Here is a 27,597-nt window from a genome sequence, read left to right as displayed (position 1 = left end):
CTTCTCTGAACTTTGAGTACATCTGAATAGAAGTGACAGGCTTTCTGGCCACTTTCATGCATTGATTAGCCCAAATCAAATAAATTCATTCTCACATTCAATTGAAAGATGTTAATTTCCCATTTTTTCCTACCTCTTAGATTGGCCTGACTTGCAGTGTAGATGCATAATCTGTTTTTCACCCTGGCTATCTTCTTTCCCTGTATTCCCGGTTCCATGCAGGGATGAAAAGGCATTAATGAAAGAGGAGTAAAGAATATGGTAGTATTACAGGTGTCCTAATGTGAATTTCTTTTGGGTTGTATTTGTGGGCTTATGGGAATTATCCACTGGGATACTCATATTGAATAATTTACTGATATGGGACGTATACTTTGTCTAATCACCAGAAGTCCTTCTGTAGCTCCATTTTGCCTTCACCCACTGGTATACACTACAGTTTACAGTAGGGCTATACAGTACAGTACAGATCAGTCTCTTCTCTATGGAAAATGCTTTCTTGGACATGGTCATTTAAAGAAGCTTTGGGTGAAGTAATTTCCAGAATTTCCACTGGTAGATGGGAATTCAGTGTGCTAGAGATTGGCTACTTGTATACCAAATCCATTTTCTTTTCTTCCTGGATACAGAGCTATTCCTGCATTTCCTAGCTTTCCTTGAATTTGATGTGGATATACTGCTGAGTTCTAGCCAACAAAATATGAGTGCGGTGCTATTTCCAAGGTTAGCTCACTAGAACTTCTCATGTACAGTCCTCCATATTCTTTTCACATCTGCCTCCTTGAGGCAGCTAAGGACAGAGATCTAGGAAGACACCTTTGAAAATGATGGACCATAAGATGAAATAAATCTAGATCCAATTAAAGAATAGTTTCTTGCTCCTTTGTAATTTTTATAAGCTCCTTTTGTAATTTTTATAAATAAATTCTTATTTATAAGAAATAAATTCTATCATACAAAAACCGTTATACATTTTGGAGTTTGTCATAGCAAGTAATCATATTTTAACTAATTCATGCATGCATTGTAGCTAGGCTTGTGATATTTAGCAAATAAAAATAAAGGGCATCAACTTAACATCCAGAATTTAGAAAAGCCCACTTGATAACTTATTTTCATATATAACCAAGTTATTGATGAATCTGAATGATAGATGTGGGCGGTAAACAGGATATTAGTGAGTATTTCCTTAACCATTGTCTTTAATTCCATTTTAGAAGTTTCTTCTCTGAACCTTGAGTACATCTGAATAGAAGTGACAGGTTTTCTGGCCACTTTCATGCATTGATTAGCCCAAATCAATTTCAGGTAAACAAGGAAAAAAATATATTTTTTTAATTAAAAATTTTTGTTTAACGTTTATTCATTTTTGAGAGACAGGGAGAGACAGAGCATGAGTGGGGAAGGGGCAGACGGAGGGAGACACAGAATCTGAAGCAGGCTTCAGGCTCTGAGCTGTCAGCACAGAGCCCAACGCGGGGCTCGAACTCTCGAACTCTGAGATCATGACCTGAGCCGAAGTCGGATGCTCAACCGACTGAGCCACTCAGGCGCCCCAAGGAAAAATATTTTAAAATAAGTATGTTCCATGAAAATATTGAGGACATGTTTACATTAAAGATTATTTGTTGTCTACCAGAAATTCACACTTAACTGGGCATCCTATATTTTATGTCAACCCTGATTCTTATCACACTAAAAAGTAGGCATGTATGGCACTCCCAGTGTTTCCCTCTCTTGTTCCATTTTTCTGTGACTGCTCTATCTGGAATCAAATTTTCAGAAACATATGGAGGAAGGTAACCTTTTGGCTTCTACATTCACATTATGCCTGCAAACAAGGAGAAATGTGCCAGTCTTGTCCCCAAATTCTCCCAACCAAGTCATTCCAGCACCATGGCATAAGTTTCTCCAACTCAACAACCATCCATGTGGGGAATGTCATGTAAGCCTTACCTTCAGTATACTCCCTAAATTTCTGTATATGATTCTCTCAGAACCCAACTAGCTTTGTTTGGCACAGAGACTATTACCATATTTTTAATAACCATCTAACTGAACACTCAGATAAATTCTTTCCTCTGATGGACTTGAGTCTTTCTTTTATTTGGCTACAAGGGGTAGGGAGAGTGAAGGAAGCAGATCTGGTCAAATCTTAGTAAATCTTGTGACTAATGCCTAAAAGCTCCTCTTCAGAATGTAGAGAAGCTTATTAGCTATTGGTTTTTTTTTTTTTAATCTTCAACAGGAATTCTCAGACAACAGGAGAAGTTCACTTTATTATATTCCATTCAAGTTCCATTCAATTACATTTTTTCAGATCGTCAAAAACATTGAGAAAATGCAAAACTTATTTGCATATTCTTAATTTCACTTCAAAAAAATAACACTTGACAATCAAATCTGAATAGTATTTCTCTTGGCCAACATAATTCTGTGTCCTTCAATTTACATCTTCAATAAGTTCAGGCTATCAGTTTGTGTACAGCTTACCAAACTCTATGGTAACCCACATACTATGTGCTCTGTGTTTTCATTATGTGCTTCATATCATTCTTTCTTGTGTCATTATAATACGATATTTGGCAAAATGTAATACTAAATATTGGGTTGGAGTTTTGTTTCTTCACTTACTCTAAATAATTTAACCTATATTTCTCTAAGAGTTTGATTTCTTTCTAAGAAGGAGATTATGTTTCTTCTGTAAGGGCAGTATAACTTAATACACTGAAAGATATTAAATATAATTATAATTTCAGGGTTCAAGGGAAAAATTACACTCAAAAGTGAAAGCAACACATCTTTTCAAATCAATTTGAACAAAATGAAGCATTATTTTAAAAAGTAATATACTGTATTAGAAATAAGAAACTGAAGCTCCAGCAAAACTGATAATAAAGTGGACAACAAACTTGGGTCAGAGACAAGCAATTATACTATTATTTTTAATTTTTTGGCATCAGCTGCTAGATCCATGAGGTGAAAAATGAAAATAGAAAAAGAAAGAGACTCAAATCACATAATTGTATTATATATTATTCATATTATACAGTATTCTGTTTTCTCAATCTAATTTTCTGCGGTTAGTATCAGAAATATTCGGTTTAATAAAACAATACAGTTTGTTATAGGATAGATGCTAAAAGTAAAAGCAGAATGTACAAGGATCTAATATCTATTTAGTAAAAAGGAAGGAAGCCTTATTCAATGGAAATCAAATTTGATATTTTACATTATGCATTATACTTAGTATTAAGAAATTATTGAAAACATCTGCAAAGAAAAAGTAAATGGGACAGAATATTTGGAGCCTTATTCTTAATTCTACATAAGAGATAGATATTAGTGTAGGACAGGAGTTGGTTGACAAACTTTTTCTTTAAAGATCCATATGGTCAATATTTTAAGCTCTGAGGGCCATAAGGTACTTATTTAACTAGTCAATCTGCTGTTGTAGTGAGAAAGTAGTCAAAGATAATGCATAAATGAGTAATTATGGCTGTGTTTCAGTAAAACTATAACTACAGGCTATTGGCTAGATTTGATCCAAGGATCAGAATTTGTCCATCCATGTTCTAAAACAAATGCACATTATGTTACTATCTCTCTCAAACACAAAGGCTGTCTTCTGTTTCTGATTTTAACTTCTCAGTTTACAAATCATTTCCAGTTCTGGTTCATGCCAGTGTTAATTTCCCAACAACCTTACCCTTTCTTTGAAGCTCACAATTGATATATTGAGAAGCCTATTAATTTCTTCATAGCTCTAATGAGAATGGACTCCTAATCAGATCTAATCATTTGCCCAGCTATTTGTGGTTTTAAACTGATGAAAATGTTAAGACAGTAGTCCACTGTTCAATAGCAAGATGACTCTTTCTAGAGGGGATTATACATGTCTTTTTTTGTTTTTAATTTTTTTAACTTTATTTATGTTGGAGAGAGAGAGCAAGAGAGTGAGAGAGTGCACGCACGTGAGACAGAGAAAGTGAGCAGGGAGGGGCAGAGAGAGAAGGTGAGAGAATCTCAAGCAAGCTCTGCACTGCCCACACAGAGCTTGACATGGGGCATGAACTCATGAAGCAGAGATCATGACCTGAGCCGAAACCAAGACCTGGATGCTTAACTGACTGAGCCACCCAGGCACCCCAGGGATTATACATTTCTTAGTCAATTTGATTCTTTTTTAAAAATTGATTTAGGGAGGATCCATGTATAGCATCTAGGTGATTTTGCTTTGAACAGTTGAGATTTCTCATCAAATATTTATTATTTATTTACAGAAAGGAAGACATTTTAATTAGCTTATTTTTGGCTGGAGTTCTTTCTGCATAGCAGATCACTTCTTTGAAATGACTTTCCTGATGAACTGCTTCGGTATCATGACTGTAAAAATAGCCTCTTGAGGGGCGCCAGGGTAACTCAGTCAGTTAAGCATCTGACTCTTGATCACAGCTCAGGTCTTCACTTGTGGGGGGTTGTGAATTCAAGCCCCACGTTGAGCTTCCTGCTGAGCATGAATTGTGCTTAAAAAAATAGACTCTTGATGGCCATAAATATCTGTCTCCACCCCTGAATCCCAAATGTGTATACATCATTTTTCACTAATTCATAAATTCAACAAATATTTGTAGAGACCTAGTGTGTAAAACATGCTGTACTTGATGTTTGGCATTGGATGAGTTTTGACTATATATATATAGACAAGGTTGGGTTACTATTTGTGAAATCAGTAAAAAAAAAAAATGTACGCCAATTAAAAAAAATAAATGTCTTTTTATGCAAAAGGAAAATTTCAATATCTTAAACCACCCAGGGTGGGATAATGATGAATCCAGTGGGAACTGAATCCCCTTTTCAAGAAGTCTAGTGAACTTTGTTGAAGTGGAAATCTTTGGACTAGCTTTCAAAGTTATTTAAAGGATTAGATGCCTCAGCTTCTATTTTCTCTTCTTCTGGATCCCCTAGAGACAAATTCTCGCTTCATTTTATTCTCCATCTCTAAGCCATGTTTGAGTTTTTGTTTGTTTGTTTTTTCCTTGACTGTGACAATAAAAAACTTTTGGCTAAAACTGGGTGCTCTTAAGTAGCATCGTGTATAGATTTGTCAGATGCTCACCAAACTTTTGTCTTCACATTTCCTACCAAAATGCAGCTGATTTTCATATTCACAGTAGTCATATTCTATAAACTTATTAGGAATGATGAATTAATGAACAACGAGCCGTTACTCCTAGGTGAAATGTAAGATTAGTTTCCTAAGAGTCTCTGGTTGTATTGTTGTCAACTAATCAGTATATAGAGGTTTTTGTGTGTTTCTATCTAAAAACATTTTATTTAATAGATGTTATTGATTCATTAGCCTTGGACTCAGCCACAACACTATAATTCATGTTTGAATGAAACTTATCTAACACATGTATCATTCTTATGCTTAGGAAAACTTCAGCACTATGCTTTGGAGACCATTTTAAACAGTAAAATCACCAAGAAGAAGCCTAAAATTGCAAATAATGTGGCACCAAATAAATGGCAAAGAAGATAATCAGAAGGAGAGCTGAAACAAGAAGACAGAACATCATCTTGTTTGACCTCCATTGGGAACTTGCTCTAAAGGTAACTCAAATTTTTTGATATCCTATACATGTCTATGAATGACCTTGAAACAGCTTTGATTATTGATTGTAGAGGTGCAAATGCATTTTAGTGAGGTGAATTTTTTTGTAATATTATTTATTTTGAGAGAGAGGTGGGGAGGGACAGGGAGAGACAGAGTGAGAATCCCAAGCAGGCTTCTCGCTGTCAGCACAGAGCCTGACATGGGGCTTGATCCCACGAATGGTGAGATCATGACCTGAGCCCAAATCAAGAGTCAGACACTTAACCAACTGAGCCACCCAGGTGCCCTGTGAATAGGTGAATTTGTAATTATGGAATCTGTAATAATGAAGAATGACTGTACTTTGTCCTATTTTCTTCCTTTAATGCATATTTTTTACTTAGTTTTATTCAAATTTACCTTATAGCAAGATGGAAAGGAAATAGATTTTATTACTTGACTTATGTTTTTTTCCACTTAACTTGGTAGTCTACACACCCTCCAACTGCTATTTTGTATTGATAATATTGCTATTTATTGATATTGATTATAAGGGCTTACATTCCCTGTTGTTAAAGAATGGAGTGAAAAGTTGACTGGTAGATTTAGCAGGTGATCATGTACAATTTGTCTTAAGGTGCAACTCTCATGAGGCATTAAGAAATGGAATACAATATACTCTTAAACTCCCTTACGACATTTTCAGCTTCTGCCTAAATGATGCAAATCTGTGCAAAATTAACTCCAATAGTAATAATTTCTGACTGTTTTAAGTAATGTATTTTCAAAGTCCAAATTCTATGCTGCATAAAGAAATAATTATTTCTACACATGGTTAAGTCCTCTTTGCATGCTAGAAAGACATTTTGATTGTAAAATTTGAGTTTATTAAATTGTATGTACCATATAATTTTTTCCTAAGGAAGTCTTAGCATATATACATGGCTATGCTTTTTAGAACAGACCCAAACCAAATAATACCCTGGCTTATTTTTGACTCTGTTCCCAATACCTGTCAGACCTTAAGCTCCACAAGGAAGGAGACACTAGCTCTCTTTATCACAGTTATTTAAAAAATGCATGACACATAGTAGAGGCTCAACAAATACTGGCCAAATAAATGAGTAAATGGGTCAGTATATCTATACCACAACATAAAGAATTAGGAAGGATTTATTCTCCAAAGTCTACTACCCTAATGATTTTGAGCCTTTAAAAAGAAAAAAACATACCATAAGATACCATAAGATATTTTTTCTTATCATCTTATTTCAATGTGATTTTGCAAGTAATCTCATGGAATAATTAAAAATAATATTTCATTTTAAACTGATGTGAGTTAAAAAACAAAACAAAACATAATAAAAACCCTGTAATACATATTTTGGCTTTTCAATGGAATCCAAATTTCATCACCAGCTTACTGACACCCAACAAGCCAACCCTTTGGTATGTCTCTATACTTTCTCGTTAACTGTACATTCTGCTTCTAGTTCAGTAAAAATTGAAGTCAATATAAACAAGCTCTGAATCATAAAAAAAGATTACTAGGAAATCCCTAAATATTTGGAAATTTAAAAATTGACTTCTACAATGATTTACATGTCAAAGAATGAATTAAAATGAAAATTAGAAAATATTTTGAGCTGAGTGACAACAAAACGCTATATGCCAAAAATTTGGAGTGCACTTAAAGCTACTAGAAGAAAAAAAATAATGTACGGCTTTATACCAGAAAAGGTGAATGGGAAAATTAGTGAACTAAGCACTGCTCTAAATAACTTGGGAAATGGCAACAAATGACACCTAAAGAAAATAGAAGAAAAGAAATTATAAATGTTAAGAACCAAAATTATTAACATAGAAAAAAAACATACATTATAGAGACCTAGCAAAACTAAAAGCTGATTCTTTGAAAACACTGAAACATTCTTAAGCACCTGGATAAACTGAAGAACATTAAAAAAAACAAGGGAAACAAAACCAGTGGGAGAAACAAAAAAGGCAACTTCACTAACAATCCTATGGACATTAAAAATGTATCACTTATAGTAACTTCAAAAATATTTAAAAAGCAAAACATGGGAATAAATTTCACTAAGGTGTGCAAAATCTCTACAAGGAAGCATGTAAACCATGAATATGGGAAAATTAAAAAATAGATGTAAATGTAATAATTTAGATATAAATGTAGTAACAGACAAAACTTTTCATGGATTGGAAGATTCAGTATTTCAAAACATCAGTTCTCTTCAGATTACCTTCAAACGCCAACATTTCTTTCCAGAGTTTAAAAACCTTATTCTAAAATCTGTATAGAATCACAAACATTCAAGACTAGCCAGGAAATTCTCAAGTAGAATAAAAAAGTGAGAAAACTTGCTCTGATAGATACCAAGACGTTACAAAACTAGTGTAAGTTAAGACAGTTGTTGGCATAAGGATAGAAAAATAGGGAAATGAAGCAAAATTAGAATCCAATAACAGAAAACAGAAACACAATATAAAACAAAGGCGAATTTTCAGAGCAGTGAGAAAAAGACTATGAATACATAATGTTGGATTATTGGATATGTGAATGAAAAAAAAAGTAAAATAAATTTGACCCCTACTTCACACTTTACCCGAAGTGGAATGAAACTAAATGTAAAAGGGAAACAAGTAATTCCACTGTAAAATAAGGTAGAAAATTACCTTTCTTGGTGGGAGGGAAGGGGGAGTTAAGAAAATGTTTCTTTAACAAAACACACACACAAAAACACAGCTAACCATAAAGGACAATATTCATAAGCTACAGTCCAATAAAATTAAGAAATTCTGTTTATTGAAAGACAGGAATAAGATAGTGAAAAGACAAGCGACTGATTGGGAGAAGATATTTGCAATGCATATAATAAAAAGTGCTTGTTTTCTGAAACTTCATAGTTTCTGAAACTGTGAATAGTTCCCATAAGTCAGTAAGAAAAAGTCCAAGAGAAAAATGGCCATAAGAAATGAACTGGTACTTCAAAAGAGATTTTATGAAAATGTTTAAGAAACATTTAAAATGCTGGTTAATCTCATTAATACCCAGATAATAATAATTAGGAAAGTGTAAGTTGATGAAGAATCAAATATGATTACACAACCACCAGAAAAGGTAAAAAATAAAATTACTGAGGGACCTGGGTGGCTCAGTCGGTTAAGCATCTGACTCTCGGTTTTGGCTCAGCTCATGATCTCATGGCTCGTGAGTTTGAATCCTGAATGGGACTCCGCACTGCCAGTGCAGAACCTGTTTGGGATTCTCTCTCTCCCTCTCTCTCTCTGCCCATCCCCCATTTGCACTGTCTCTGTCTCTCTCAAAATAAATAAACTTAAATAAATAAAACAATTTTTTAAGTAAATAAAAATAAAATTACTAACACTGCCATGTGTTGACAAATACATGGAGGACTGTAAGTCAATACATTGTTGATATGTCTATAAATTGCAGCTGCTTTTGAAAACCAAAAGATATCATCTACTGAAATTCAACAGATACTTGCTCTATGATCCTTGTAAATCAACAATAAGGAGCTTTACATGCCTTAAGAAAAGAAGTTCCCAATAAGTAGATGAATCTGTGATACGTTTGTTACTGGAACATCTGGAAAAGAAGGTATCATTACCAGACAAGAATGGGAACTGAAAGAAGAGATTTCCTAATCTCATTTAATAGATGGAAGACAGTTGTAAGCAGTGAACGGCTAGTGTCAAAGAATCACGCATAACATAAAACTATCATTAGAGCATCACTTTTAAATTTCACAGAAAATTCCTGCTGACTTTCAGCACAGGCTGCATAGCCTTCAGCAACATGTTGCTCAGTTGATGAAAAAAAACGAAACAGGTAGGAACGTTTAAGCAGACAGGAAATGCTAACAAAACTTTCCCATTCTCTGACATAACACAAAATTAATGCTGACAGTGCCCAAGGTGATTGGGTCATATATCATTTGTGCCTTAATAAGTCTAAAATAGTACTTGCAATAAACCTAATAAAAACTGTGTATTAAGAAAGCAGTTTGTCAAGTTTTAATACTCAGCTTTTTTTTCTTTTAATATTTCATAAAATAATGCTGAACAGTAAAATCATTGGCATCTTAGATTTGATGATATTCCATGAGATATTGCCTCTTCATGCTAATTCTCATACATATTCATAGAACACAGAAAAAGACAAAAAGTATGTACAACAAAATATTAAAATTATTTACCTTTAAAAACTTTAGGTTATTTAAACTTGTAAGATCTTCTGGTACTTCTACACTTTAAAAAGTTTTGGGGCACCTGGGTAGCTCAGTTGGTTAAGCGTCTGACTTGATTTCAGCTCAGGCATGATCTCACTATTTGTGAGTTCCAGCCCCACGTTGGGCTCTGTGATGACAGCATGGGGCCTGCTTGAGATTCTCTCTCTCCCTCTCTCTCTCTGCCCCTCCCCTATACACACACACTCTCTCTCTGTCTCTCTCAAATAAATAAACTTAAAAAAAATTTTAATTCTGGGCATGCATTAAGAAGTCTGAAATCTAATCAATGCTAAGCATTATGGAAGGAGGCTTACTTGTAAAGGCATCTATGACTACTTAAATGTCTGGAACCATAGCTTCCTACACATTGGTCCAAAAATGACCAGGGGATCAAAGTTTAGAGAGCCAACCTCAGAGTTCCTGGTTCTGCGTCTCAAAATTCTGCAGTTTGCTTTTAAAGGACTCCGAGGGTGATTCCGATGCAAAATTAGGTTGCTCTATGGCACATTAAAAGATTTTCCATAACATGAGATGTAGTTATATCAAGTTAAGAGGGGATTATCCACAATAACCATTATTTATTGGACTTTCCCTGGACAGTACCAGCCACTAGACTCATTTAATTTACAAAAATAATCAAGCAGATATTAAAATTCTGTTTTTATAGATGCGTACTCTTACTCTACAGTTCTCTCTATGCTTATACCTATCACTTTGTAAGCAGCTAGAGAACACATGCTGCTGTTTTAATAAAGAACTCTATTTTGTACACAAAAGTCAGAGGTCCACATACTGTATTTCTTCTTTCTTCTGTACTTGGACTAAACAAAATGGAAGCAAGAGGTATTACCGATTCCCTGTGGACTTTTGTCTCATACATGAAGCTTATTAAGTAGAGAGAAACATCATGCAAGCAACTCAGATGACTTTGGATATATATAGTCAAGGCATTGCTTTCTGTCACTATATTATGCAACAGGATAGCGTAAAATATTTAGTGAGAACATTTTAAATTTCAAAAATCACACTCTGATGATTCTTTCAAAAGCTCTAAGGGGTTTCCTTTTTTTTTAAAACAGCAATTTTTTAATTATTCCATGTTTTCTGTAGCAATAACGTATGGAAAATGTGGATATTAAGCATACGTTTTAAGCCACAAAAACAGTAAAAGGACTGAATTGTTTTGAGCACAGTTCGAATGGTGTGCTTGTGTTTTCACCAAGATAAACTGAAAGAGCAATGTTCCCAAACAAGATATACACACAGCCAAAAAAACAAAAGCAGAGCAACAACAAGAACAAAAACAAATAGAGGTTAACATTATTTTGTAACTTTTATTTGCTGGAAATTATGTCATTTCGCAACATGATAAATTTACCAAGAAATCATAGAAGGTTCAAGAACCTTTTCTTGTACTTTTATTCAATAACATGAAATGTAATACATTCCCAGGGGTTTCGTGTGTCCTTACTTTATTTTGTCCAATGAGGAACAAATATAACAGCTTCTCACATTGGGGAACTTTAGTGAAATCTTATTAATTTGCATGCTAAAAAATATGATTATTTAACTTGTTAGTATATCATCTAGGATGGACTGAACAGAAGTATTTTCTCTTTACTGTCTATAAAGATTAGCTTTGATTATACAAGTAATAAAGCCAATGATATTCCAAAGACCCATTTCAACCTATTCCAGAAAAACAATTATTTTTTAAAAGTAAGTTAATCTTAGCTTATGAATGAATGTAAGCTACTAATTGCAAATTAATCTCACGTATTGGGGCACCTGGGTGGCTCAGTCAGTTAAGCATCTGACTTTGGCTCAGGTCATGATCTCATAGCTCATGAGTTCGAGCCCCACGTCAGGCTCTGTGCTGACAGCTCAGAGCCTGGAGCCTGCTTCGGATTCTGTGTCTCCTTCTCTCTCAGCCCTCCCCTGCTCATGCTCTGCCTGTCCCCCCACCTCTCAAAAATAAATAAATGTTTAAAAAGTTTTTTTTTTAATCTCATTTATTTACTTCAAAAGGACCACTAGGACTTCTATTTGTAAATAGTTGTGAACAGTTAAGAGAGGGAGACAGAGAGAAGGATTGATATAGAGAAAGGAGAAAGGCTGGAGACTTGCTAGTCTCACCTGGGTGAACTGAGGTGCTTTCAGAATTTCCAACAAAGACCAAAACGTTTCATTTCCAGTGTCACACTTTTACTTTGTAAAATATAATACAATGCTCTAAATCCACAGTGGGTTTAAGAGGGTTAAGCCTTATTTAAAGAGGCTTCACCAACACAAGCTATTTAAATTGTCCATTTGGTACTCCTGTAGTTTTTAAAGCTCAGGACAATTTTCCAAAGAAGGATTGGGTTGGATGAGAACTTTCCCTTGTCAACTAAAAGAAGGAGAATTGCAGTCGAGGAGGTAGGGAAGGAGACCTTGCCTGGTACCTTGACTAGGACTACATTGCTGGGAAGCACATAGTTGAGGTTCTGGAAAGTGACTTTCTTAAGTCACCCTTGCCATTAATTCCCTTGGAAAGTCTTTGTGTACACTCAAGAGTCCAAGTTTTAAGATCATTGATTTAGAGAATTTCAATAATTTGCAAAAGCCCACAGAGATTAACATGTAGCTTAAACTCCCTGACTGCAGAAACCAAGTTCTTAACCACTGCACTGCAATCCATTCTTTTTTCATTAAAGATAAATTCTACATAGAAACAAATGCCTATTACTTTTTAGTATTTGTAAGTATCACACTGTCTCATCTATATCTCTCATTATAGAATGATGCTATTTTAATTGCTTTGATCTGTAACTATACCTTTTTACTGGGATTTTTTTTTCATTCATATAGTTCTAATTTCTGGAAATTAAATTTAAGCCTCAGGAAATTGTATATCTATTGGAAATATCAAATAAACTTTCTACATTTCAGTTTAGGAAATTTTATAGTAGTGAGGTAATGATGTTTAAAAGCAAATTTCTTGGTGTTTAGATTTATGGTTTGGCTGTTCTGTGCTTCTCTAGTTTATTTTCTGTTCCACTTTATATTAATACAATACTACAACATTATTATAAGATAAATGTTTCAGCTTTATTCATTAGAAAAACATTACAATTTTGTTCTAAAAACATTAATCATAGTAATTGCACTAAATTAATACTGTACACTCAAAATAATCTGTTTGCCTCTGCCAGCTGGAAATCTGTGTCTCACTAGGGAATAACATACAACCACTATAGAGAAACCAAGCTGATGTTCCCCTTCTAGAATATTTTAACTGTGTTTGCACTGTTGACAATGAAGGTTATAATATTTTCTTTGTATTTTCTAAACACTTTGTGGCTTACCACCAATAAATTGTTTTGAGGTATAGAAAATACTGCACTTGCCATTGTGAAGGAAGGTGGAAGGAATGGAAGAAGGAAGGGAAGGAAAGAAGGTGGGATGGAGGGTGGAAGTGAGGGAGGAAAGAAAGGAGGGAACGAAAGAATCGAGACACACAAGTTGTTAGAAAAGACATTTAGACTTGGAAGGGAGCTTAGATATCAACCAGGTTAATTATTTCATTTTCTAGACGGCATATCACCAAACTTGGAACTACAAACGATATGTTCTTTTGAATATTAGAAAAACACCAAATGAATTTTTTCAAAGATATGCCTTCCTTATAGTGAAATAGTCTCTCTTTTATAATGAAGTTTTGATGGCTGCCTGGCTTCTTCATATTTTATTCTCCTCCCTCAGAGTTATTACTAATAATTCTACAACAGTTGGGAAATAGACAATAAAAACTTATGAGCTTCTTGGGCCACAGTGGATATTGTGTATATAATGATGTCACACAGGAAGGGCTATGGTGTCATGGTTCCTGCCAAATAGGGTTACCCACTATAGTTCAGATTGTAACCTGGAAATTATTTTCCCTATCCCAAAGTGAGTAATATAAAAATGTCCCATCTACTGACCCAGAGCTTTGAACACAGGTGCAGGAGGCAGTGATAGAAAGAGATAGTTGCACTGACAGTTTAAGTATAAAGAGAAGCCTTTCCTGGTAACAAATAGCTCATGATCAGTATTTTGCAGAGCTTATTCAGGCAAGGGATCCTCCTTAGCAATTTCACAACTGAGACTGGATGCTCCAATACGTAATCGGAGGCAGAAGATTTGTGCATATAAAGTGCATACTTAATGTTCCCTGACAGAAATTCTCCAGATCATTCACCTTTATCTCCAATGCCATACTTTTGGGTAGTCATTACCAAGAATTCTTGAATAATCAGGGTAGTGCTTATGTTCTCCAGAGTCAGGAGACCTTTCTGGAGTCACTCTTTATCTCCAATTCCATACTTTTGGGTAGTCGTTACCAAGAATTCTTGAATAATTAAGGTAGTGCTTATGTTCTCTAGAGTCAGGATATACCTCATTCTTCTTCCCATTCTTCCATAAAGTTCATTCCTGTGAAAGAAACGCTATCTGCCTTCCAGAGAACCACTAAAAAGGGCGGATGTGGGTAGCAGTCACTACTGTAGATTTCCTTGGGAGGTAGCCCATTTTAGGATGGCACAGAAATCATTTGCAATCAGATATTACACATTTCTTGTTTAGGTTTCTTCACTACTGCAAATCATCACCAGTTTACTTTCTCCCCAGTGTCAAAGAAAAATTATGCCAGAGCGTTAAACAGTCAAGAAAGAATTTTTTCAAGATGATCGAACTAGGAGATTGAACTCTGCCTATACTAAAGGTGGGAGGACTCAACTTTTGAAACAGAAGGTGGGAAAGTTTCAAGCACTAGGTGGTGCTAGTGGGAAGGCACCAGGGGTCTTCAGGAGGTTGGTTGGCCAGGTGTGCTTAGGCCACCTGTGTTTATTTTACTAATTGGCTAATTTCTGCTTATCAGAGTTAGGCTCCTACTCTCCCATAAAGGCTGGGAAATCGGAACTCTATCTTTCTAAAAGGATTATATTTCAGAGGCTTGCCTTCCAGCTTCTTAAGAAAGATGTATCTGGTTGGTTAAACTGGTATAGCCTGGGAGGAGATTTACATTTCAAAGGAACAGGGGAAAAAATGTATAATTGGAAGTTTTCTAAAGGAAATACTGTAAGAAAAGTGAGGTCAGGGGCCTACAGTCCGGGAGGAAGCCTGTCTAAAGTTTAGTTAAGCTGCATAGAACAGTAAAGCCATTTTGTAATCAATGTTTTAGCCTCCAGTTTTTTGCTCAGGTATTTTCTCTTTCTACAATTTTCACATATTTTTTTTTTAGTACACATAACTCCTTCTTTTTTTTAATGTGTTCAGAAACTCCCAGTTCCTCTTTTTTTAATATGCAGAAAAACATTAGTTTTCTCTTTTCTCCTTTCCTTTCAGAAGATAGCATATTCAGGATGTGTAGAGTGAGGAAATTTTCACCTTTCACACCTCAGGGGCCCTTTTCCTGAGCAAAGCATCATTCATATTGATGTGAATTGTGTCAGTTCTCTGTATATAAAGTCTTCTGCAGTCGGTTCTGTATTCAAACAATATATAGTTTCTCATCACAAGAAAAGAATGCTCAAGATTTGAATGGAACTAACGTGAAACCAGAAAGCAGAGTTCAAATATGCTCCCAAACCTGCCCACAGGGCAAGTGAGTTTTGTTGCTCTGTATTTGTGCCTTTAGTAAATGCAGAGGTGCCATAGGAAAAGGTAAATAACTGTCATATCCTTGCTTCTGGGCATGTTCTTCCTTATTCATGTAATGTGGGTTTTACACTAATTTCTCAGAAATATACGTTTATGTGCCATCCCTTTACTTACAAAGCATCCGTTAAACTGATTACTAAGTGTGTGCATTTTAGTATTTCAAGTCTGAGACTTTTTATTCTTTTCCAACTCCACACTGCTATTTTTATGAAGCCGCAAAAGCACACCCCTCTCAAAGGAGAGTTAATGGACTAGTTTTGCCTGTTTTCTAGTTCAGAAGGTATTCCCCATGGGGGGAAAAATCATAGTTTCATTAACCATTGCTGGAGTACTTTCCTGCTTTAAAATGCTGCCTTGAGGCTTTTAGTGGGTGTCTGTGAAGAAAAGTGACAGAGGATTTGATGCCATAGGTCCGACCTTCACTTCATGGGCATGGCTGCTGCTCATTACAGAATATCCTTGTGCACTAGGTGAGGAATTTCCTCTCCTCCCAGAGGGCTCTCATGTAGGGGTAATAATGGGTCTTGATTTTTCACTTCTTTTATTAAACCGGCAGATTGATATCTGGAAGGAGACTTTGACAATCTAATGAATGATGTGTTACAATTATGTTGAAACCACTGGTCCCATGTTACCTGTTCATCAGTCACCCTGTTACCATAAAACTTGTCAAAGTTGAGATGCAGATGGTATGGAATAGACTGTTTCAGAGTCTATATTCGTCAAAAATTATATCAGCAGCTGGAAGAATGCATTTGGAATGGCAAACTTCTTGGTTTCTTTGTTTGAAAAGAAGATCCTATATCTATGTACGCTATCCACACAGATGGGTCTCAGTACTACCTTCTGATTCTTAGGTTGATCATTTAAGTCTTTTGTTTTGATGGCCTTTTCTGTTTTTATAAACTTGGGATGACTATCCCAAAATACATCAAAATGTAATGATTGAGAAAGCAATGGTTGTGGTTGTGAAGAAAGAATAATGATAAAGGAGCCATGAGCTTTCAGATACTAAGTAGTTATCTTCAAGCACAGTAGGTAATACACTGTGTTAACAGTACAAGGATCAGTGGATCACTGAGGAAAAGAAATATAGAAACAAACCCTATATCTAAGGGTTTAAAGGAGTAAATAGAGAAATTATGTGAGAAAATAAATCAAGTTGGAATCACATCTTACATTTTTCAGTACAATAAATGCTAAAAGACAAGTCAAGTTGAAGTCATTAGATAAAACTATAAATGAAAAACAAAAAAAAGTTGATGTATTTGTAAACCTAAGTGAGGAATTCCTAAGGATAAATACAGTGAAGGTATTAATAAATAATGTATGATATATTTGGCATCCCTCCAAACAACAAAATCACCACTGGTATTAAAATATCAGAGATGCATAAAGAGAAATATTTGCGAGGCACCTGGGTTGCTCGGTTGTAGAGTGTCTGACTTCAGCTCAGATCATGATCTCCCAGTTTGTGATTTCAAACCCAGCACTGGCTCTGTGCTGATAGCTCAAGAACCTGGAGCCCATTTCAGATTCTGTGTCTGCCTTTATTTCTGCCCCTCACGACCATTCACACTCTGTCTCTCTCTCAAAAATAAAAAAATTAAAAAATTTTTAAATTTTTTAAAGAAAAATATTGCTATAATTATGATTAAAACTTAACATATGTAATATATACAGTACTTATAAATTAGATATAAATAAAACTCAAATTCACTGATCAAACTGATAATCCTGAAAGATAATTCAGAGGAGAAATACAAATGACTGATAAATGTACAAAAAAAACATGTTAGTAATTAAAGAATTAAAAATTTATCTGATAATGAGATTTTTTAAAAAGATGATACAATTTGCAATATATACAATGGAATGTTACTCAGCCGTGCCATTTACAATGACCTGGATGGAGCTAGAGAGTATTATGCTAAGTGAAATAAGTCAGTCAAAGAAATAGAAATACCATATGATTTCTTTCACTCATGTGGAATTTAAGAAACAAAACAAATAGATATGGGGGGCGGGTAAGAGAGAGGCAAACCATAAAACAGACTCTTAACTATAGAGAACAAACCTAGGGTTGCTGGAAAGGAGGTGAGGAAGGGGGGATGGGTTAAATGGGTGATGAGTATTAAGGAGGGCATTTGTGATAAGCACTGGATATTGTGTGTAAATGATGAGTCACTAAATTCTACATCTGAAACCAATATTACACTGTATGTTAACTAACTGGATTTTTTAAAAAAAATTTTAAATGCTTATTTATTTTTGAGAGAGAGAGTGCAAGCAGAGAGAGAGGGAGACACAGAATCTGAAGCAACCTTCAGGCTCTGAGCTGTCAGCACAGAGCCCAACAGGGGGCTCGAACTCACAAACCGTGAGATCATGGCCTGAGCTGAAGCCGATGCTTAACTGACTGAGCCACCCAGGCGCCCCTTAACTAACTGAATTTAAGCAAAAACTTGAAACTACAAAAAAAAAAAAAATTAAAACATTAAAAGATGATAAAATTTGGAAAATGTTTTAAAATGATATAAATATGCTCTTTGGAGGATTATGGGATTGTGGCTCTCAATCTTGTCAGCCTAAATCATTCATCTTATAATAAATTATAATGGCCCTTTGACAATTTTGAAATGAAATTCATAAGTAGAATAAAGTACTAAATGAAAAAGTTCCAGACAAAAGTGGGAGTACAGTACCCTATCTGGACTCTAAAGAAGAAAAAGGTGTTACTCAAATGTATGAATAATGCTGAATACCAAATAACTGATTTATGGGATCTGTCACTAAGATACTTGGTGACTGTTTTTGAGGAAGAATGCTGTGAATTGATAAAACTCCTGGTAGTCCTTTTGAAAAGTTGCTGATAAACTCATTTGGCTGAATAGCCATTCCTCTTGTTCATGTTTCATTTGTTGTACAGTAATGACACTGGAAAAGGATGTCTTTTAATGCAATTATTTTTTAGGTTGTTAAACACAGATAAACCTTTTGTATTCAGTTTCAGTAATTTTATGCAAGCAGAAATGCATATTATCATCCAGGATGTTCCTCCCATTGAACTTAAAATTTGCTTGACTGCAGTTGTTGTTACACAGCTAATTTTCAAAAATCTTTTGCCATCTCATCAATTTCTTTCAAAAGAGTATCTTTGCTGAATGAAATAGAAGAGATGATTTCATTTGGATTTCTTTCCACCAATGGGCAGCTGCTAAAGATTAATTATTTTGTAAGATCGCATGGCCAATCACGCTTTGTGATATTGGCACTATTCTGTAAGAAATGAAACCTTTATTCTACCATAAATGTTTTTAAAAATTTGTACTTTTTATAAAAATTGCTGTGACAGCATTATGAGTTTTAAAGTCCCCTTTGAATCTTGTATGATGTGTCTTTGACAATTCTGTAAACTTATTGCTTTGTAAGATACTCCGTTTATCATTTGATTTCATTGGTCTGTCAGAAATGTGCAAAATAATAATTGAGTTTTTAATCCAATCATACTATCTTTTAATTGGAGTACTTAGGTCATTTACACTTACTCTAATGTTTGCTGTTTTGTTTACTACCAATATTATTATTATTTATTAATTATTTTGGTTTGCTATGCCTCTCTTTATGTTTGTTCTATTTCTCCTTGCCAACTTCTTTTGTATTATTTTAATTTTCTTAGTATTTTCATTTATATTTTCATTTTATATTATATTTTATATTTTGAGTTTCCTTGCTCTGCTATGCATGTACTATAGTGTGGGAACAGAGAAACAAGAAAAGCAACAGGAATTTGCCTAAGATTCTTTGAACCATAGTTTTTCTGGTCAGAGAGGATTCTCTCCCTCTTAGAGTTTTCCGTAACTACTCACTATGAAGGCCATGACTTTGCTGTCACTGCTGCCATGATGCTGCCAAGGTGTTAGGGTGGTAAGGAAGGGGAAAAAAAATCAACAGAAGATTTCCTTCTTTCTCCCTGACTCACTGAGAATCCCTTTCCTGTTGCTTGGACCAGAAACAGAGCTTTCCTTAAAACTTTTTTTATCTGCATTTAGGGCACATGTCTGGGTTTTAAGCTACCTTTGGCGGAGAAAAATAAATAAATAAACTTACTTCCATTTCAAGGGAACTTGAAAAATTCTGATCTCTATTTCCCTTCCAGCTGCTACCATTTACTTTTCAGGGTTCTCAAGTAGCTGTTCCATGCATTCTGTCTGGGATTTATAGTTGTATTCGATGAGAAAAACAGGGTGTGGTATGTGTATTCCGTTTTCTCAGAACCAGAACTCTTCAAAGGACTTCTTTTGTTGTTTTAACAAACTGTCTTTATGACATATAAGACTTATAAAAATACCATATTTTTTCAATTTCATATACTTTATTAACATTTTTCATCACTTTTTAAAGTGTAGGCAGTCAACAAAATAATAAATAAATTTTGATTTTCATGGCATAAATACTCTCACCATAGCCAATTTCAGGCTACCAACACTACGTCACTGGATGTAAAATTGGAAAGGCATGTGCAGTAAGTAGCACACCAGAAATTGTATTTCTGTCCTGCAGATACAATAGATACAAATAACCTCAAGATAATAGGAAAATAATTAGTGATGTGTTTGAGTATCTATTACTTTTAATTTTTAATATAATTTATTTAATTATAAATTTATAAAATTTATATTTTATTTAGTTTTATTCTATTTTACTTTATTTTATTTTATTTTATTTTATTTTATTTTATTTTATTTTATTTTATTTAAATCCAAGTTAGTTAACGTATAGTGTAATAATGATTTCAGGAATAGAATTCAGTGATTCATCACTTACATATAACACCCAGTGCTCATCCCAACAAGTTCCTTCCTTAATGGCCATCATCCCTTTAGCCCATCCCCCCACCCAACACCCCACCAGCAACCCTCAGTTTGTTCTCTGTGTTTAAGAGTCTCTTAGGGTTTGTCTCCCTTCCTGTTTTTATGTTATTTTTGCTTCCCTTCCAAGTGTCTTTATCACATGTAAGACTTATAAAAATGCCATATTTTTTTTAAGGATAAAGAAAATAGCACCTGCTGAGAAAATATTATACTTCAATAAACCGTAAATTGGAAGTTGTGTAGGATTTCTTTTTGAAGAGGGGCAGACTGATATAATAACTAAGATCATGGTGTCTTTGATCAGACTAATTGATATACCTTTTGTGCACAACCACTCTCTCTCTTAGTTTCTAAATGTGTAAAATTGGATACTTATAATACAACTAGGCACTGTTATAAAAATACATTAGAAAATACATGTGAAAGGATATAGAACAGTGCTAAGCAAATAGTAAGCATTATATAAGTGATAGCAGTTATTAGTGTACAGTTTATATAGTGCATATTACAATCCTGAAACTAAATAGAGAGTACACTCAAATAGAAAACAATCATCGAAACTCTACATTGTGAGTGTGATAGCACAGAGTCAGCAATTCCCTACATTCTCAAACATTAGAAGAGGAAATTGCTAAACTTAAAAAATGGAAGAAGATTATATAAGAACCTAATATAATTTTTAGGCACATTATGATAAAATGTGTAATTTAAAACTGTATTTTATGTTTGTGAAATCTTTGATGAAGTGGTATTTCTTCCTATTGCTCAAATTTGCTTAAATGATAAAACCTGCACCTGTTTGAAGTAGTTTCTTCCATAGAAAATAATTACCATAAATTGCAATTAAAATTAACACTGCTATATCATCATTATATCTATGATTATTGTTGAATTATGTTCTTTCTTTACTTTTTTACATTAAAATGATGAACATAATTGAGAATCTACTTTTTGCTAAGATCTATGCTAAGCTCTGATTGAGAATTTAAATTCTACTCAAAATTCAACTCAAAATATTTAGGCACTGACACTGTAACAACTTTCCCGTTTAATTGTTTTCTTTTTAGCACTCTTCTTTATCTAAGGTATATAATATACTGTGTATTTTACTTTTTTGTAATTTTATTGTTTTCCCCACAAGGATATAATCTGCGTGCGTAAGGGGATTTCTGTTTTATTCACTACTCTACCATCTTCATTTTGATAAGTGCCTAGTATATATTAGGAGCTCAATGGATTTGGGGAATAAATAGTTTAATGAACATATATGATTTTGCTTCTCAGTATGTATAATGATTATGAAAGATCAACTATATATTCATTGACTTAATAATAACTAACATTGGTGCATTCAGACTGTAAAGAACAATACTTAAGGGGAGGCAGTATGATGTAGTACTTTGTGAGAGCAGATCAGAGTTCACATCCTTGCTCTGATACTCATTAGTTCTCTAACCCTGAGAAAATTATTTCCTGTCACTCAGTTTCTTAACCTGCATAACCAGTGATGTTAAAAAACACTCCTTGTTTTAAGGAGTAAGTGAGTGAATGCATTCACAGCTCCTTAACAGTGCCTGGTACACAAGGGAAGGGACATTTAAAAAAGGTTAACATTTATATATGATATTATTAGTTACTCAAAGTACTCTGCATAGTAAATAGAACAGGCATTCTTTGTATTATTGATTTGTTACTTATTATCATTTAGCACTCCTTTTTTTCAGATGAAGAGAAAGATTTAAACTACAGAGGTAATAATTGATCAAAGTGGGATTTGGAACCATGTTTCTCTAAATTTATAACCATGTTAATTCTTTTGTGTTGGACCATCTTCAGATATTCACTGAGTGTCAGTATAGAGCATAGTAATGTGTTTGGCACTGTGGAGGATATAAGATAAGATCCTGGTACATTGATATTCATCTTGTCATATTTATACTGACAAACCAACAACGATAATAATCCAAGTGTCTGATAAAGTTGTCTGAAACACTTGAATGCTCATGAACATTGTTAGATGCAGATAAAATATCGGTAATTGAGCATGGAAATCTGTTTACAAAGGATTTTTCCAGGAAGTAGGCTTGGAGTGCTGGGGGGGGTGTGGTAGATACAGGGATGCACCCTTGAGACCCTCTTTAAGAAAGCACTCCTTTGCCTTGGCTTAACGGAGTGCAGTCAGATCACAGCCAGCCCTTAAGGGTTGCCTCTGCTGCAGAAAACTGCCTTGCTCCTTCGTGCTTTTCCTCAGGGAGGCCCACATCCAGTGACTGAGGTGGAGATGAAAAGGCAGACTTTGACTCCATTCAGTACAAACCTGAGGAGCCATTTTTAATCCTGAGCTCCCTGTAGAGTTGCCCTTGAAGTTTGACTTCTCCCCACCCAGTTCTCCTTCTCCTTCCTCCCACAGGTGTTGTTCCCAAGGATGCTTTTTAGTAAACACCCTGCATTAACTGCCTCTAGTCTCTTTCTTGGAGTCTAATTTCCAGACACCCCAACCTGTGACAGGGAAGAGGAAAGAGGGCGTTGCTGGCAGCCTCGCCCTTATTCCTAGTCAGAAAATCACATGATTTTTTGTTAGATAAATTGAACCATCTCTCTGGGGAAAACTTGTAACACTCTTGGAAGTTGAATAATGCTCTCTGTATAGCCCTCTGCGTCCTGGGACTTTAGGATCCAGAATCTTAAAGTCCAGAAGTCCCTTATGTTTTAACCTAAAAATGAAATATTTTAGCAGGCATGCTGATAATCCAGTTATCTCTACAGAGACCTTGGTCAGTCTTCTATTCTTAGGAAAGACTAGCAGAAAATAAACTTCAAGTAATACACGTGCCTCATTTAGGGAAATAAAAAAAAAAAGAATCAGAGTTACTAGGGCACATTAGGCTATCACAGTATTAACACAAAATTTAGATAAGCTAATGCTTAGTTACTAGATTTAATTATACCAGGTAAAATCCATATGCTCGGTTTCTAGTACTTGGTGCTGTTGAAGACTATAGCAAAAACTCTAGTGCATAGGTAGAGAGAGGGGGTGTTTGGAGGAAAACTTCATCTTCACTGAGATGACATATAGTATGGACCAATGCTTCAGATTCAATGACTTGTGATCTTACATTGTGATAGATCTTGTTGACCTTGTGTATTCCCTATATCCGGAGATGAAACTTAGCCATCTGTGAGATCCTTTTTATTACGGGCAATACAGACTATGAGCCTTTCTTGAAAAGTTTACAAATTTGCAACAGTGGAAACCTTGAGAATTTTCTTTTTCTTTCTTTTTCCTCTAGAAAAGGTTCATCAGAACCTCTAATTGAGGTGCCTGGTTGGCTCAGTCAGTTAAGTGTCCAAATTCAGCTTAGGTCATGATATTGTGGTTAACGAGTTCAAGCCCTGTGTCAGGCTCTGTGCTGACAGCTCAGAGCCTAGAGCTTGCTTCAGATTCTGTGTCTCCCTGTCTCTCTCTGCCCCTCCCCTGTTCATGCTCTGTCTCTCTCTCTCTCTCAAAAATAAATAAACATTTAGAAAAACAAAAAACAAAATAAAACAAAAAACTAACCATTTTCTCTATAAATCTCAATTTTCCTTAAACTGTTGTGTTGTGTTTGCTTTGGGAGCTGACTAATGACAATTTCTTGTGAGCAAGTGTTTTTAGTACAAAATGCTGTTTCCACTGCCTCTTGGTATGGAATTTTTAAGTTAATGAAATGTGTCTCCTAGGGAAGGATTCCCTTCACATTTTTTTTATTTCTACACCCATCAGGAGAATCACTCTTAGCAGAATCTTCACCTGAAGCTATATTTATTGTTTCTGGACATGTAGTAAAGATGAAAGCTTCTGCCAAAATTCCTGTATCTCATCATCTATTTTTTTTTATAAACATTGTATTTGGAATAATTTTAGATTTACAGAGAAGTTGCAAAAATAGTGCAGAGAGTTTCTGTATACTCCTCACCCAGTTTACTTCACTGTTATTTTATATTATTTTGGTACATTTGTCAAAAATAAGAAACTCATGTTGATACATTGTTATTATTTTTAAACTCCAGACTTTATTTGAGTGTCACCACTTTTGCACTGGTGTCCTTTTCGTCTTCCAGGAATCCATCCAGGGTACACACTGATATTAATTGTCATGTTTCCCCATTCTCCTCTGTGACAGTTCCTTAATTTTTCCTTGACCTTGACAGTTTTGAGGAATCTGGTCAGGTATTTGGAAGAATATTCTGGGGTTTCTACAATTTGGGGTTGCGTTGTTGTTTTTCCATATTTGGTTAAAGTGGTTCCTGTCGGACTCCTCCACTATAAAGTTACTCTCTTCTGTCCTTCTTGAAACAAAATCTCTATGCACAGCCCACACTTCAGAGGTGGGAGTTTTGTTCTAATTCCTGAAAAGGGCAGGGGGTAGGGGGAGACTATCTATATATATATTGTGTGGAATTCTTAAGGAAGAGTTTTCTCCTTCCTCTGCCAGTTTATTTACTTATTCGATCATTTACTCATATCATGATGAATGCACATATATTTACATTGTATTTTATGTTAACATTTAGTTTGTAAATTGTTTTAGCTTTTGCTAATGGGAGTTTCTTTCAGGTTGGCTACTATATCTTTTGGAAATGTCGCCATCTTTTGTGTTTTTTGAGCCATTCTAACTTCCTGATACCGCAAAATGCCATGGGTTCATCTCATGTTATTTCTGCTTCATTTTTCCCAGGTAGCTTTTCTTTCCTTTATTGGAACGTGGCACTTAGACAGCAGGGTCTGAGCAATGGGTGTGCTTGTTGTTACTAGGACGCCCTTGCTCCTTGTCTTGTCAGCACACAGAGCTGGGTAACATATGTCTGTGCACTAACCCAGGGATTAATTATTTATTAAAATAAATTTATTCAAATAAATTAATAAAATAAATGTACAGACTTATTAAAATAAATCTGTATATGCTAAACATATAGCATCTGTAGATGCTAAACATCTATTTATGCTAATGTCTCTGACTCCAATGCAATACCACAGGGTCATTTTGATCTTTAGTACTTATCTTTGTTTTCCCTCTCTGACAGTGAGAAACCCAGTTCCCTGTCTCCAATATCCATTTACTTATTTGGTCAACCCCAGTATGCACGTAAGTTAAGTTTCAGAATTGTTAATCTTCACCCGGAGAGAAAGAAATTTGTGGAGTATAGTGTTGTATACTTCTTTTGTCTCTAGTCTTACAGTTTCCAGTGATAATATCATTTACCAAAGTTACTTAGGTCAGCTCCTTTTTTTTTTTTTTTTTACAAGTTTTTATTTAAATTCCAGTTACTTAACATACAGTATAATATTAGTTTCAGGTGTGTAGAATTAGTGGTTTGTCCCTTACATACAACATCCAGTGCTCATCAGAACAGGTGTACTCCTCAATCCCCATCACCTATATAACCCATACCCCTCATCCACCTTCCTCCAGCAACCCTCAGTTTCTTCTCCTGGTTTGCCTCTTTTTCCCCCACCATGTTCATCTGATTTGTTTCTTAAATTCTACATATGAGTGAAATGATAAGGTATTTATCCTTCTCTGACTGACTTAGCATAATACTCTCTAGCTCCTTCCACATTGTTACAAATGGCATGATTTCATTCTTCTTTTTTTTTTTTTTTTAAATTTTTTTTTTCAACGTTTTTTTTTTTTAATTTATTTTTGGGACAGAGAGAGACAGAGCATGAACGGGGGAGGGGCAGAGAGAGAGGGAGACACAGAATCGGAAACAGGCTCCAGGCTCTGAGCCATCGGCCCAGAGCCTGACGCGGGGCTCGAACTCACGGACCGCGAGATCGTGACCTGGCTGAAGTCGGACGCTCAACCGACTGCGCCACCCAGGCGCCCCGATTTCATTCTTCTTTATGGCTGGGTAATAGTATATATATACTATTTCTTTCTATTTTTTTTAATTGAGAGAGACAGAGAAAAAATGAGTGGGGGAAGGGCAGGGGGAGAGAGAGAAAGAGAGAAAGAGAGGGAGAGAGAGAATCCCAGGCTCGAACTCATGAACTGTGAGATCATGACCTGAGCCAAAACCAAGAGTCTGACACTTAACCAGCTGAGCCACAATTTCTTTATCCATTCATCAGTTGTAGGACATTTGGCCTGTTTCCATAATTTGGCTATTGTTCATAATGCTGCTGTAAACATCAGGGTGCATGTATCCCTTTGAATCAGTATTTTTGTATCCTTTGGGTAAATACCTAGCATTACAATTAGGTCAGCTCCTTTTTTACCCTCACTTCCTTCAGCACAGTTGTGTCTTATGTTCATAATATAATTAATTTACCACAGTCTTCATCCCATCCTGGGATCCCCAACATACTTGCTGATTTTTTTAAAATTTTGCATACATTAAAACACACTCTTTGTGATGTACAGTTTTGTTTGTTTGTTATTTAAATGGACACTTAAAAAGATTTATTGTGATAAGGACATTTAACATGAGATTTACCCTCTTAACAGATTTTTTTTAATAATTAAAAAAATTTTAATGTTTATTTTTGAGAGAGAGAGAGAGAGAGAAAGAGAGAGAGACCGAGTGTGAGCGGAAGAGGGGTAGAGAGAGAGAGGGAGACACAGAATCTGAAGCAGAATCCAGGCTCTGAGCTGTCAGCACAGAGCCCAACATGGGACTTGAACTCATGAATCGCACACGAGATCATGACCTGAGCTGAAGTCCGACACTTAACTGACCAAGTCATGCAGGCCAGCCCACTCTTGAAAGATTTTTAAGTGTACAATACAGTGTTGTCTGTAGGCACACTGTTGTGCAGTGTATGTCTAAAACTGACTCATCTTGTATAATTTAAATTTCATATCCATTGATCAGCAACTGCCCATTTCCCCTCCCCCACTCCCTGGCAACACATTTCTATTTGTTGCTTTCCTGAGTTTTACTAATTTATAGACCCTATATGAGTGGAATCGTGCAATATCTGTGATTGGCTTATTTCACTTAGCATATTGTCCTCCAGGCTCATCAGTGTTGTTATGTATTACAGGATTTTCTTCTTTATTAAGACTGAATAATATTCCAAATGCTTGCATGTACCACATTTTTTGGTCCATTAATCCATTGATGGATAGTCCCCCCCCATATTTTAGCTATTGTGAATGGTGCTCCAGTGAACATAGGAGTAAAG

General features: G+C 35.2%; 1 long non-coding RNA gene across 2 annotated transcripts in view; it reads left to right on the top strand.

The window, feature by feature from the left end:
- The window catches only part of LOC122211156, a 248,912-nt gene that overhangs the window by 186,848 nt on the left and 34,467 nt on the right, over positions 1–27,597 (top strand). For both annotated transcript variants that reach the window (XR_006198524.1, XR_006198523.1), the window contains exon 2: positions 5,439–5,616. This is a non-coding gene — a long non-coding RNA (uncharacterized LOC122211156). The remainder of the gene's footprint in view (positions 1–5,438; positions 5,617–27,597) is intronic.

The sequence above is a fragment of the Panthera leo genome, chromosome F2 (assembly GCF_018350215.1).
Source record: "Panthera leo isolate Ple1 chromosome F2, P.leo_Ple1_pat1.1, whole genome shotgun sequence".
NCBI classification, from domain to species: domain Eukaryota; kingdom Metazoa; phylum Chordata; class Mammalia; order Carnivora; family Felidae; genus Panthera; species Panthera leo.
The sequence above is the reverse complement of the archived record's forward strand: the minus strand, read 5'-3'. Positions and strand labels throughout refer to the sequence as shown.